The 15,655-nt window shown below is 39.7% G+C and overlaps 1 protein-coding gene across 1 annotated transcript in view; it reads left to right on the top strand.

Moving 5' to 3' along the window:
* The window catches only part of LOC121873591 (FMRFamide receptor-like), a 199,176-nt gene that overhangs the window by 10,856 nt on the left and 172,665 nt on the right, over nt 1-15,655 (top strand). The window contains exon 2 of the mRNA XM_042377229.1: nt 2,552-2,596. The gene's annotated coding sequence lies outside the window, so the exon portion shown is untranslated. The remainder of the gene's footprint in view (nt 1-2,551; nt 2,597-15,655) is intronic.

The raw sequence follows: 15,655 nt of genomic DNA on the forward strand, positions 1-15,655 counted from the left end.
ATGTAACTCAAACACATTGCTCACGTTGGCTGTTGCGTATAATATGTTCCCCAACGTTGCCTTCATGGTGTAGTGTTCAGTCGTATTAGTGTGTGGAAGATCCTGTTACCTCTAGTGAGTTGGGGTATTTGTGTAAGAAACTAAAAAGCAATCAAAGGTAAACCGGAAGGATATATTAATGTGTTTATGTTTGTAGGAATCATGTGGAAACTGGCTAGTGGTTGTTGTGGCCACTGGGAAGAGAAATTTATACGGAAACACATAGTTGTTGACCAATTTCCCGAACGTAATTCTAATGACGCTGGTTGTGTTAGTTTGGATAATAATAATAATAATAATAATAATAATAAACAACTGCACTGCCAACATGATAGAGAGATAGAAGCCTGTGAGGATAGAGCCAGTTCCTTGTAGTAATGACAAACAGATCCTACTGCAACACACACAGTGATATACCTTGATATTTGCAAGTTAAAAACAAAACACCTGGTTGCCTCGTCTGTGTTATTCATTAGTCAGATTTCTTCAGTCTTTTTATTTCACTCGGTGGCTGGAATACATTTTTTAGGCGGTATGATGAAGGATGAGTGAGTGAAGCTTTGCTCAAGTTCCCTCGTGTGATGCTATGAGAAGAATTTTACAGTCAACACGGCACTGCGCGTTTTATTTACTATACTCCCAGCCGCTGCTCGCAAAGTCCAATACCAGCGTTCATTTATATTAACGTTATATTTGTGCTTGTAAAGTATTGGTTAATGATTAAAAAGAGTTTGTGTATGTACGACATGTTACTTTTACATACATACATACATAGATACATACATACATACATACATACATACATACATACATACATGCATACATACATACATACACGAAGCAGCAGGAGTCGTCTCTTTATGACAGACTGTATGAGAGTTAGCCAGTCTTCCGTCACCTCCACTAACACTGTCCAAGAATCCATACCTGCTGCCACCACACACCTTCACGCCGCCCATGTGATTACCTCCACCTACGATTACGGGGGTGGTGAGGGTAAGGGGGTAGTGGAGGGGGTGAGGGGTGAGGACTAATGGAGAAAAATAGGGATTAATAGGGGAGGTAGGATTATACCCATGTTGTTTCCACCTGCTAGACTATAACTCACATATATACATTAGATACATATATACGTGTATCCACAGTACATAGCTTCCTGCGTTCACATATGTATTTTTGTCAACAATTACGACTGAAATTAATGTGTTTGGGTGTTTCTTCAGGACGCCAAGGGGGGAAATATTCTGACCTTGTAAAATGTAAGTTATAATTAGGGTCATGAATCACCTGAGGCGGCAGGTAGAATAACACGGCTCTGAGTCATGGGTAATTACCACCTGGGCCAAGATGGGCTAATATATTATCTTTCTTCTTCTTCTTCTTCTTCTTCTTCCTCTTCTTCTTGTTCTTCCTCTTCTTATTCTTCTTCTTCTTCTTCTGTACGTTTTTTTCTTCCGTTTGTTCTTCATCATCTTCTCTTTTTGTTGTTTCTTCTCTTTCTTCTTATTTTTGCTGTTGTTCGTGTTGTTGCTATTTTCTTCTTTATCATCTTATTATTTGTTGTTGTTTTTCTTTTTTCTTATTTTGTTTCTCGTGATTTTTCGTTTTATTTTTTCTTCTTGTCCTTCTGTTTTTATTTTGTTGTTGTTGTTGTTGTTGTTGTTGTTCTACGTCTTCTTCTTCTTCTTCTTCTTCTAATTATTATTATTATTATTATTATTATTATTATTATTATTATTATTATTATTATTATTATTATTATTATTATTATTATTATTATTATCATTATCATTATCATTATCATTATTATTATTATTATTATTATTAAGTTCTCTTGAATCACCCGGTAATTAGTATGTTAAGGCGGATATATACACAGATAACTACAAGGTGTGCCAAGGGCGAGTAACTTAAATATGGCAACACACATCCGTAGAGTTTATTTTACTAACACACACACACACACGCACACACACTTTTTTCATACGTGTACCGATGTTCCTGAATTGGGGTGTAAATATTTAATAAAGTTTCCAGCGTGTGTAGTTGTGAGTTGTGAATGATGTATAAAGTCTTGAGTATATTTCATCTACATCTCGTCAATTTTCATCCCTTTCTTCATTTTGTTGTTGTTGTTATCCGTTTTTCCTCTTCAAATATATGAGTTGTTATCTTTTTCTTATCTTTTATTGCCAACTCTTCCATTTTCTTCTCCAGTGTTATCGTTCCTGTGTTTCTTCTCTCGTTATTCTCAGGTCTCTAATTCTTCCTTCTTCTCTTTCTCTCTCTCTTATCTTTCCCACGTCATTCTTATACCGTCATTGATGATTATAGTGATCCAGTATTATCTTATAGTGACGTGATATAGTGATTATATGTATTTATTTCAATGATCTATATGTAAATTATAGGTCATGGTGTAGAGAGAGAAAGAGAGAGAGAGAGAGAGAGAGAGAGAGAGAGAGAGAGAGAGAGAGAGAGAGATTCATAGTTGCCATTTTCTCCCCTACAGACTATCAACCACGACTCACCCACCATCATTCACCACGTAGTCAAGGTAAGTTCAGGTTAAACCACGACAGTACACGTCATCGAACCTAATGCTACGTCCCGTCCTTGTTGCCTGTCATGGTAAGTACAGTACGTATTCTGGGTCCGTATTTGAGGTGTTCTTGTCCTTTTCGTATATTTTTCCATCTATTTTCACGTACGAGGACATACTGTAGTTTATAATATAGGTGTGTGTGTGTGTGTGTGTGTGTGTGTGTGTGTGTGTGTGTGTGTGTGATAGAAATATTCCCTCCCGGAACTCCTTATATGACGTAACGTAAACACGGAGATTGGTACGTAAATAATCAGATGACGTCACTAGGCTGCCATCTGGTTAGGTGTTTGTAACGTATTATGACGTAGGGTGACGCTTTCGTTTATACCAAAGAAAGAAAGAGGAGAGGGAGACAAGGGGGGAGGAAGAGGAGGAGATGGAGGAGAACTAAGAACGGAAGCAGATGAGTGAGAAAATGAGATAAATATATAAAATTAAGAGGAAGGTGAAAAGATAAAGTGAGGAAGAAGGAAGGACGGAAGAAGAAGAAGAAGAAGAAGAATTCTTGGAAATTTTTGTCTAAAAACAATAAATAAATAAAAAATAAATAAATAAAAATTGTAAATGTAAAATATTGTCCACGAGTTGTTTAGGCAACTGGGAGGTCGTAAAGAAAAAACTCTGGCAATGTGTTGCCATCCCTGGAGATAATTACTTTGCTAACGAGGCAATTAGGCCGTGTCTCCCTAGTTAACACGGACTCTTCAACACCTGGTGGGTGGGAGGGTCAACATGTGTCTCAGGTACTTTGACTTCAGCTTGGAAATATTGGCCAGGTAAACTCATCAGTAATGTCCTCTCTGGCGAAGGTGTTGGGTGTCTTGGCTCATCAACACCTGAGGTCTTCTGAACTATTAAGGGCGAGAGAACTTGAGTCTTGTTCTGTAATGATCTTAGTTGGTTCAGGTGCGTGTGTGTGTGTGTGTGTGTGTGTGTGTGTGTGTGGAGTAAAGGGGTCATCATCAGGTCCCAGAGTGGTATCGTTATCAACTTTGTCTCTCTTTTATAATTGGATTTTCAAGAATTGTTCATCTAAAATCGATATGTTTTTCTCGAAGGTGTAAAAGAAGTTCTCAAAACAATTTTAGAAAAAGATGAAAACTTAACGCTCAGTCGCCCTCAAAGGATCCTTAACACGTACCAAAATGTTTCGTGTTTCACCACCACTTAAGATCCAACTTTTTTTCCATTTAGATCGATTAAGATTAGACTCTTGTGTCTCGGGATCAAAGCATCGGTGCGGAGTATTACCTCCTTATGTCTCAGGCGCTTTGACCAACTACCATCAGATGTTTTAGATTAAATTCTCAAAGGCTTCTCTCCAGTCACCTTTAATTTCGTAAACATTGGCAAGAGTAGATGTTTATTGCAGTGTGTCGGCATAAATGATGTTTTACCTCGGTGTACTGCACATGGCCCAGGTTCAGAGTTCACCAATAGTCTGAACTAATGTTGTGTCCTGACTGGAACTGAGTCAACACACCCAGCTATGATTCTCACCGTAATGTTGATGCCATATTGGCCTGTATTCTTGTGCTGTACTTTACCTCAGCCGATTATGTGCCAATGTTAAAGCTACAGACAGACAGACAGACACATACTACATATTTGTTATACCTTGACAAGTGGCCAGAACTGTACTTGACCGCCTTTACTTCCCCTACTGTACAGTTAGGTATCAGTGAACAGCTGGGTAGACTAGGGGTGCCTTGAGATAGAACCAGTAACGTTTAGGATAGCAGGCGAGTGATGTATCCAGTTAGGTCCCTCATCCCGTCCTATCATTGTAAAACCTGATTATTGTAGAGACCATGACTGAGTGAATCCCACCAAACAACCCCGACCAACTGTAAACAAGGACCACCACGAGGCTCCTGTACTGACCTCATCTGCCACTGACAACCTGTATTAAGGTGCCGGGGAGGGGAGGAGGATGGGGAGGGAGGGGGGGGGGTTAGTGGAGGTGTCAGGAGGACCAAAACAAGACCAACTTCCCGTTACTTCATCACAAACAACTTCGTCAGAGAACACCCATGACTGACAATACACCATCGTTATATCACCACCACCATCGTTATATCACCACCACCATCGTTATATCGCCATCACCCTTAACACCATATCTTTGTGCTGTAATTCCTTTGAAAGTCGATATTCTGTTTTGGTTGTAATTTGAAACTCAGCAATAAAAGGCTTAGTGTAACCAATTGTAACACGACACAACTAGTCCAATAACCTCCTGCGATATGACGAGTCTAATCTTGATCAATCGTTTGGAGCTTCAATAGAGAGTCGCGTGTTGTGTTTGTGCCTCTTGTGAGTCATAGTGTCATCAGAGGCAGGAGGTGACATAAAGGGCGCTGGTCGTTGTTATTCTGGAGAGGGTGGTCGATGGTTACCTTGGCCAGGGTGATAAAATATTCTCAGAGATTCTTATGTTTAATTTTCTTCGTAACTGGAGAGGTAAAGCAAGAATATAAGGTTAAAATGGCGTCAGAATTACACCAAGACTCTAACTTATAATAACTTAGATTACCTTAGTTACATCTGTTCATTTAACACTAATTAGAGGATAAACTTACATCTAGACTACCTTAAGTAGAATCGTTCTTTTAACTCCGATTGAAGAACGAAATTAAATCGAGATTCAACCTTATCCAAGTACGTTCATTTAGCAATCAATAAGTTAGGAGGTAAATATAACGTTTAGAATAAATCAAAATAAACACTAAAAATGGCGGTAATAATACACTGAGAACTGTAATTGTTCTCGATACGCTTATTTAACACCAGGTAGGAGTTAAGAATAGCATCACACCCACGCTAACACCAGGGACAGAAATACCAGAGTGACTATTTGTGAATTTCGGCCATGAATGGATTTTTAATTGCTTGGGGCGAGGATATGAAGGAGCCGCGAAGAGGCCACAAAACTTTAAATTTTTCTTTACTGAATTGGAAGAGGGAGAGGAGAGGCTGTCGGGAGGAGTAGAGGGGGGGAGAGGAGGGTGGGGGAGGAGACGAGAAGAGAAAGGAGAAGGGGAGGGGAGATGAAAGGGACGAGAGAGAGATGAAGAAGTGGCAGGGAGGAGAGGAGAGGAGGGAGGACAAGGAATGAGTAGGGAGAAAAGAGAGAGGGAAAAGAGGGGTATGGTAGGAAGAGAGAGAGAGAGAGAATTAATATGAACGTGGACAGACAACACAAGTCCGTTAACAAAAGCCAAGTTAAAAGTCTAGCAATGTATATCTAGTTTTCTGACTGTGTTAAAAAAAACCATTGTCTGACCCTTCCCTTCTTGATCTGACTGAGAGTGATGTTCCCGTATGTGGGAGTCGTTTTCTAAGCTTACCGCCGCCACCGACAAATCTTAGCCGCCCCCTTTTTCTCTGTCAAATTCTGGGCTGCCGCTGCTGTCCGGACGATATTAATGCGTTTCCTCGGCAGCTGGTCTATATATCCTTGTGGCTTCAGGCTGCAGACATACCACACCACACTTAACTCTCTCTCTCTCTCTCTCTCTCTCTCTCTCTCTCTCTCTCTCTCTCTCTCTCTCTCTCTCTCATGTTGGCTGTTTGGAGTCCCACGGTGAGGAAAGTCATCCGTGCTCGCCCAGAATGTAGTTTCCTGTGATTTCTGACTCAACTGCTGACGCCTCTGGTACATACGAGGAAGCTGGAGTCTGGATGGGGAACAGACAGACAGACTGAGAGATACACAGACAGACAGAGACACACAGACAGACAGACAGAGAATGAGAGTGTGAAATAAAGAATGGTAGAGGAAAAAATTGATAGGGACTGTGAGAGGGACAGAAAAATAATTGGGTGAAATATAATAAGTGGGAGAAGAAAATCAAGTGAGTTGGATTCCGCACGAAGAATTTTATGTAATCATCAACCTCAACACTATAACAAAACCTAAATAATATCCACAATGGCTTAACCTCACAACCCACATTATCCACAACCCACATTATCCACAACCCACATTATGCACAACCCACATTATCCACAACCCACATTATCCACAACCCACATTATCCACAACCCACATTATCCACAACCCACATTATCCACAACCCACATTATCCACAACCCACATTATCCACAACCCACATTATCCTCTAACAACTTATCATAACCAGAGTTTGAACCCTCAGAGAATTAGTTGAACTAGGGATAAAGTTCAGCCTGGTCTGTAAGTCATATTATCCAATAACCCGTCATGACCACAGATCAAATCCTTAGTGAATCAGTTGGAGTCAAGGATAAGGTTCTACCCTGAGGAGCAGTGTTGTAATCAGATGTACTTTATATTGATATCTCTAGTTAACGGACTATATAGATAAGAGAATCCCTTATAACGATGGTCCGTTAGATGTGAACCCCCTCCCCCCTGTAACAAACCCTATAGAAATGAAAGTCCATTATACCGAGGGTCCGTTATATCGAGGTATAATATGGATAATCCCCACTTCCTAAGATTACTCTACCTGCAAACAGGTCTACAGTGACGCGGCCCGACAGGTGAGGAAAAACACCTGGAATGGGGAAAACAACTCGATTCTCAGGTGTGTCTAATGAGCTCGGGGGAGAAAGAGAGACGTCACACGGAAGACTCCTGAGAGACGACGCATCAAGAGCTGAGCATTTTACGTCGTTGGGGAGAGCTGAGAAAACGACACCTGAGAGTCGGGTGATATTATTGTGGTGTTTTTCTTTCTCTGTTTGGCATTACTTTTTTCCCACTGGTTTATTTTGTTTGTTTTTTTTTGCTCGGTTTAATATATGTGTGTTTTTCCCTGGTTTGATGTCTTTGTTTTTTATGGCCTGGTTTATTTTCTGTGTGTGTTGTTAGGGTTTATTTCCCTGGTTTGGGTCTGTTTTTGGTTTGATTTATTATATGTGTTTTTTTCCATCCATTGGTTTATTGTTTTTTTTCTATGCGTTAGTTTATCATCTTTGTTAACCTTATTGGCTTTTCTTTTATCTTACGTTATCTTCTGTGTTCCTATTCCTTCCTTTATCATCTCCTATTTCATGTTCTTTCTATTGTGTCCTGTGTCCATACTCTCCTTACTAGAGTTTTGCTTATTAGACTCTCTCTCGGGTTGTCAAAGGAGCCATAGGTTAATTTTTTCTCGTAAATGGAAGTCTCAGAACGTATCTAGTTGGAAGGTTAGAGATAGACCATAGAAATAACTTACAAATATGGCATCAGAGTTAAGCTGAGACTCTACCTTTATTACAGTAGATAGGATAAAGGATTAAATTTCCTTCCCAGAATCTTTGTGAATACTAATTTAAGCTGTCTAATTAAATTTTACCTGTCATTAGTCTGGGTAAATAGTTTAGAGCGCTGAGCTAATTAACCTGCTCGGTGGAATTAAGTCTCTTTTTTATGATGTTTGGGATTATTTGTTAATTAATTTTCTAGAGATATTTACCAAGTTCTCATTTGTCTCACGGCAGAAATAATCCCCTCTTAAAAGGTAACAACTATTCATCTGTGTGATATTTAATGATCAATTCGTAATTTTTTTTGGAGGGAGGAAAAGAGGGAGAGTGAATCATCTTCAGGAGAGAGGGGGAGGGAGGGAGGGAGGGGGGGTCATTAAGCTGGGGGTCTTTGATACAGGTGAATAGAGGTCATTAATGATCTTGACCGCCAGAGAGAGAGGTGCTGTGTCTCCCCCCTTGGCTCAGGTCTATCGATTGGATTTACAAATGATGGTGTGTTATTTGTCCGTAGGTCGAGCAGTAATGGCCTCTCTTAAGACGCGATGTAAAGACGGGGTTCAATAGGGCCTTGGTGTGTGTGTGTAATAATAATAATAATAATAATAATAATAATAATAATAATAATAATAATAATAAACGGTTTATTAATAGAGTTGCAGCCGGTGGCTGAAAATATACAGACTTACATTTGATTTAGACATAATGATATAATATGCATTGAATACATTTACAGGGCTGTACAGTACATAAATCAGGAGTTGTTTATTATTTTAACAATAGATGGGATGGTGCTGTTCTTATATCTATCGGTGCGGGCTCTTATGGGCTGTATTTTGTTGTAGTGGCGGACTGCGCGAGTTGGGTGGGGGGCTGCAGGTGGCAGGAGGTGGCGATGACGAGGGTGGTGCAGTAGTCCACTGCCAAACCTTTCCAGTGCTTGGTGGTGGAGGTCACTGAGGTTTGGCATTTCCAGGGTGGAGAGAGCGTTGTTGTAGCCGGAGTATTCTGCGCCGAGCATGATTCTGCAGGCCCTTTTCTGTACCTTCTCTAGCTGACGTTGTTGGGTGGAGTTGAGATTGATTTTGATTTTGCCGCTTACAGCTGCTACTTTATTGTGCACCTCACACTCATCCTGTGAGCGGTAGCACAAAAGGATTACAGAGTAGAGTTTACAAAGGGTCATAATAATTAACCCCCGTTGTCAGGATATTATGGCACTGAATGTTACATAGTATTTCATTTACATTATTTGTTTAGTTCTATACATAAAGGGTAACTTATTCACAAATGCGTGAGTACAGGCGTGTGAGGCAGTATGTCTGGCCTCACACTTTGTTATTCACATTTACGTGAGAGGTATTCAAGCACATTGCGTATTTGGTTCTGTACATGAGAATTAATATAGTTACTAAGTGCAAAAAAGTGGATACAATCTTAATATGTTGGCTATCTTGCCATTAGAGATGAAGTGTTGTGCCATTTCACACACAGTGTGCTTGTACCTGTCCCTAAAAGGTTCTATCTTCACACAGTCGAGGACGTAGTGTTCAAGTGTGTGGCCATATGTATGGCCACACACTTGACATTTAGTTTTGTTTACATCTGCTTGAGGAACATACTGCCAGAGGTACTTATATCCTAACCTTAATCTAGCGGTTACAACATCTTGTAATCTAGTGATCTTGTTACTTGCTCCATATACATGTTTCACTTGATACATCTCATCATGGTAAACTATGGATCGACTAGTGCCTGTTTGCACTTGTTTACTTGCGTCAAACTCATCAATAAGTTCTTTCCTAATTACAGTTTTAAGGGTTCTTTTTGACAGACCCAAATTGTATTCAACGGTGTCTTTGTTAGACGCGAGTTTGGCGAGGGCATCAACTTTGTCATGTTTTATGAGGCCTCTGTGAGAGGGGATCCACAACAGTTTGACCTTGACACCCCGGTCAACAAGGTACGCATGTTTGTGTCTGGCTTCAGAGACAAGAGCGTGACAACCTGAGTCGAGGGTGCCAAGGGCAAGTAGTGAGGATAGAGAGTCAGTAATGATGAGACTGTCAGTAACAGTGGTTTTAATGAATTTAATAGCTGTGAGTATGGCAACTAATTCAGTTTGTAGAGTGGATGCCCAGTTGTTAATTCTAACTCCTTTCTCAATTATATTACCGTCAGGTTGAGTCACAACAATAGCACTTCCAACCCTCCCACAGGCGGTGTTAAGAGATCCATCAGTGTAGATGGTCTGTGTGATATTATCATCAGTCTGTAGAGTGTGTATGTGTTCAAGAGCTCTCACTTTGGCAGTGTGTTGGAGATAAATACTTTGTATAATTAATTTTTTAGGCGGATATGTCGGTATTGTGATATCGAAGGGAACTGTCCGCCAGGGTGGCAGGAAGCGCTGTTGTGTCTCAACTTTGTACAGGTGGTCTAGTCCAAACATCTTCATATGTGTAGCTGTAGTTTGGATCCATTTAGACTCAGTAGTCCCATGGTTCATACATTCTAGCAATTTTAAGGAAACAATGCTCAGATCACACGCAGCCTCAGGGCTATCATGAGGTTGACTTCAATTATTCTATCTTTTAACACTGGGCATACCTAGTTCTTTCCTCATATTAAGTACTTTTAGTGCTCAGCGGGGACATCCTAGGATAATTCTGAGGGCTTTATTTTGCATTTTCGAGCTTGTCAACGCCTTTCCTGTCACGAATGACCAGGGCTGGTGTGTGGTAATCTCATCAGAGATCTTATATAGCCTAGGTATGTGTGTGTGTGTGTGTGTGTGTGTGCTGTGTGTGTGTGTGTGTGTGTGTGTGTGTGTGTGTGTGTGTGTGTGTGTAAACATGACAACAAACTTCCCGTTGATTAGAATTAAAAAAAATACTATTGTGTTATTTTCACCTTAATAACATTTTAGGTACATATAATTGATTCACTTAACCTAACCTAACCTAACCTAACCTAACCTAATTATCTAATATGGCCTTGGTAACTTACTCTGTTTAGAATAGACGACCTGAGAAAGCTAACGTGAATCCCACCCCCCCCCTCTCCCCATTCCCTCTCCCCTACCATCACGCTCCTCCCCCCTGACCCCTTGACCTGACCCCTGACCTCACCTGGTGCACAAGCTGACCTCAACACATTCTTCTCCTTCATTTTGTCTCTCTCCTCCTTTACTCTTCTTGGTCCTCTCTCCTTGTCTTCATATATACAATAACTACAGTAACTGAACTCACCCATACTACACTGTACTCAACATTGTACTCAACACTGTACTCATTCAAACATATATTCCTGTACTCATTCTTCGTCTCCTCTCCTTTCTCTCTCCATAACTCCTTCTCTCCTTTATCTCCCCATTATTCCATCTCTCCTTTATCTCCCCATTATCCTTCTCTCCTTTATCTCCCCATAACTCCTTCTCTCCTTTCTCTCCCCATTATCCTTCTCCTTTCTCTCTCTCCCCCATTATCCTTCTCCTCTTTATCTCCCCCATTATTCCTTCTCTCCTTTATCTCCCCATTATTCCTTCTTCTCTCTCCTTTCTCTCCTCATTATCCTCTCTCCTTTCTCTCCCATTATTCCTTCTCTCTCCTTTATCTCCCATTATTCTCTCTCCTTTCTCCCCATTATCCTTTCTCTCCTTTCTCCCCATTATCCCTTCTCTCCTTTCTCCCCATTATCCTTCTCTCTCTCCTTTCTCTCCCCATTATTCCTTCTCTTTCTCTCCCCCATTATCCTTCTCTCCTTTCTCTCCCCATTATCCTTCTCTCTCCTTTCTCTCCCCATTATCCTTCTTCTCTCCTTTCTCTCCCCATTATCCTTCTCTCCTTTATCTCCCCATTATTCCTTCTCTCTCCTTATCTCCCCATTATTCCTTCTCTCCTTTCTCTCTCCCATTATCCTTCTCTCTCCTTTCTCTCCCCATTGTCCTTCTCCTTTTTATCTCCCCCATTATTCCTTTCTTCTCCTTTATCTCCCCCATTATTCCTTCTTCTCTCTCTTTCTCTCCCCCATTATCCTTCTCCTTTCTCTCCCCATTATCTTCTCTCCCTTTATCTCCCCACACCCCATTTCTCCTTATCTCCCATTATCCTTCTCTCCTTTCTCTCCCCATTATCCTTTATCTCCCCCATTATTCCTTTCTCTCCTTTTCTTCATTATCCTTTCTCCTTTCTCTCCCCATTATCCTTCTCTTGACTCCCCCCATTATTCTCTTCCTTTATCTCCCCATTATTCCATTTCTCCTTTATCTCCCCATTATCCTTCTCTCCTTTCTCTCCCCATAACTCCTTCTCTCCTTTCTCTCCCCATAACTCCTTCTCTCCTTTCTCTCCCCATAACTCCTTCTCTCCTTTCTCTCCCCATTATTCCTTCTTTCCTTTCTCTCCCCATTATCCTTCTCTCCTCCCTCTATTTACTCTTCCCTATGATCACTCCCTATTTCACCCCTTTCCCCCTCTTACTCCGTCTCTCACCAATAACATTAACCCTTTAACATTAACGTGGTTCAAACTCACTTTTATTTCATCCATTTTTCTACACTACTTTATGATGATTGTAGTGTTAAGTGTTGGTGTTGGCTGCCCCGCCTGGATATAGAGATACAATGTTTTTTGTTTTTATCCAATGGGAATTTTGTTTTTGTTTGGAGTCTACCCTGTGTTTGTCCTGTCGCTTAAGTAAAAAAAGTGTCCGTTTTTTTTTCGTTTTTTTTTATAGAGATGTAAATATTTAAGGATGTTGTAGTAGTAGTAGTAGTAGTAGTAGTAGTAGTAGTAGAATTGTAGAGGTAGAAGTAAAATTAGTAGTATTAGTAGTAAAAGTAATAGTCGTAGTAATGTCAATAATAATATCAGTAATAGTAATAATAATCTCAGAGGCAACAGTAATAATAGTAACAGCAGTTGTAACAGTATAAAGGACATAACCCGGTGTTACGACCTTACCCTAACCTCTATCCTCCAGCACACACACACACACACACACACACACACACACACACACACACTCCAATGTGTTACTTGCCTGACACGGTAATTACAAGTGATCGCGTTAGGTTTGTTCTAAGCTGTGGCTCACATGTTGTCTCCCGAGATAGATGGATATTCGTGGCTCTCTTGGTTTATTGTTGTTGGTTTAATGTTGTTGGTTTAATGTTGTTGGTTTATTGTTGTTGGTTTATTGTTGTTGGTTTATTGTTGTTGGTTTAATGTTGTTGGTTTAATGTTGTTGGTTTATTGTTGTTGGTTTATTGTTGTTGGTTTATTGTTGTTGGTTTAATGTTGTTGGTTTAATGTTGTTGGTTTATTGTTGTTGGTTTATTGTTGTTGGTTTATTGTTGTTGGTTTATTGTTGTTGGTTTATTGTTGTTGGTTTATTGTTGTTGGTTTATTGTTGTTGGTTTATTGTTGTTGGTTTATTGTTGTTGGTTTATTGTTGTTGGTTTATTGTTGTTGGTTTATTGTTGTTGGTTTATTGTTGTTGGTTTATTGTTGTTGGTTTTTTGTTGTTGGTTTATTGTTGTTGGTTTAACGTTGCCGGTTTAACGTTGCTGGTTAACGTTGTTGGTTTATTGTTGTTGGTTTAACGTTGTTGTTGGTTTATTGTTGTTGGTTTATTGTTGTTGGTTTATTGTTGTTGGTTTATTGTTGTTGGTTTATTGTTGTTGGTTTATTGTTGTTGGTTTATTGTTGTTGGTTTATTGTTGTCGGTTTATTGTTGTCGGTTTATTGTTTATGTTGTTGGTTTATTATTCATGTTATTGTTGGTTGATGGGTCAAGTGTTTTTGGTTTGTTGTTTATTGTTTTCATGGTTTTATATTCGGTTTATGTTTTTTGTTATATTCAAAGTCGTCTTGATTTAATATCGTTGGTTTATTATCTGTTATCACTCCTGTACTCGTTAATGTGTTTGTGTGTTTTATGTTATATTGATTATAAATTATAGGGTTTATGTTATAGTTTAGTTATAGAGAATAATGGAGTTAGTTATTGCTGTTATTGGTGGCGGGTAATTATACGGGGCTGTATTGGCAATTTCCGTTGTGGTTAGTGATTTACGTCGAGAGATTACCGCCTGGTGCGTTATTAGTGTATAGTAGATGTAACCCACTAGCTGCTGATTGTTAAGTAGGGTCAACACCAGGCTATCAACCCTATGTCATAACACGTGAAGGTAGGTATTTATGTGTGGAGAGAGAGAGAGAGAGAGAGAGGGAGAGAGAGAGAGAGAGAGAGAGAGAGAGAGAGAGAGAGAGAGAGAGAGAGGACAGATGCAGGGAGCTTTAATTTCCGAGGGCTTATTTTCACTTGAGGCTCAACTCTCACTGAATGAATTTAAAGGAAAAATACGTGAGAAATATTTATGGAAAAAGAGAAAAGACGATAAATATAAAGTAACAATAAGAGTTAAACGGGGGATATAAATACAGCTTAATTATGGGATTAAAACATAAATAAAATAATCGAGAAAAAGGAAAAATCATTGGAAATAATTACAGCGAAAGAGGGGAATAGAGATAAGAGAAAATAATACGTGAAGATAATGATGATAAGACGAATGAGAGACATAGAAGGTAATAATAAAAGAGGAATATAGATAAAGAAGGACAGTGTTAAGAAGGATAGTTGATAAGATGCAATTGAGAAGGGAGAGACATGAAGTGAGTGATGATAAAGATTAATAACAAAACGATAGAAACATAAAGACGTAAAATAAAATAAAACGAAATGAGAAAAATAATACGAATAGAAACACAAGAGAAATAATAATAATAATAAAAAAGTGAATAAATAGATAATGGTAAGAGAAGAAGAAATAAGAATTAACAGAAGATAATAAACTCGTATTTTTACCAAACTGTTAAACTCACATGAAAGCTTTTAGAAAAATTTGTTCGCTACATAATAAATAGTTACCTAATAGCTGCACCCAGCCAGTAATTTCCTGACAAATACTGGGAGGTGAGGAAACAGAATCTCGTTCCCATAAGGTTTCGTTATTATCTGCTGGCAACTTTCACCTCTAGTAATGGTAAGGGAGGGGAAGGGAAGGGGGAGAGGGGGAGGGGGGGATTGATTATGGTTTGGGCTATCAGCTGATGGCAACATGACATAAACACTAAGGCCGGATTAATATTATGGTGATCACTTGATGGTAACATGACATAAACACTAAGGCCGGGTTAATATTATGGTGATCACTTGATGGCAACATGACGTAAATATAGTCTCAGGTTTACGTCAGGTCGTAATAAGTTAAAGATTTGCTTCCTCCTTTGTGTATGTGGATGTTTCCCTTACTTTCTCACTACTTTCCCTGTCACTTTCTACACGTATTTTCCCTAACTCTCTCTCCTATTGCTTTCTCTCTTCTGCACCTCGAGGCTTCTGTTCACTTTATTCATCCTGTACAAGAGAGAGAGAGAGAGAGAGAGAGAGAGGAAAGGGGATGAATGGAGAGAGAGAGAAAAGAGAAAGGGTGGGAGAGAGAAGGGGAAATAGACTAAATAACGAGAAGGAAGAGAGAGAAGTGAATGAATGAATGTGTGCTTTGCGTTGTGTGTGTGTGTGTGTGTGTGTGTGTGTGTGTGTGTGTGTGTGTGTGTGTGTGTGTGAAAATCCTAGTTATATTTCTTCCGCGAAATTGAGTATTCCTGTGACAGGACAGATAAGGGAGGGGGGAAATATGAACTCTTCCTCCTACCCTCTCTACCTTCCTCTCCCTCCCCGTACCTCTCCTCCCTTACCTCTTTC

Source organism: Homarus americanus, unplaced genomic scaffold, assembly GCF_018991925.1.
Source record: "Homarus americanus isolate GMGI-L3 unplaced genomic scaffold, GMGI_Hamer_2.0 scaffold22688, whole genome shotgun sequence".
NCBI lineage: Eukaryota > Metazoa > Arthropoda > Malacostraca > Decapoda > Nephropidae > Homarus > Homarus americanus.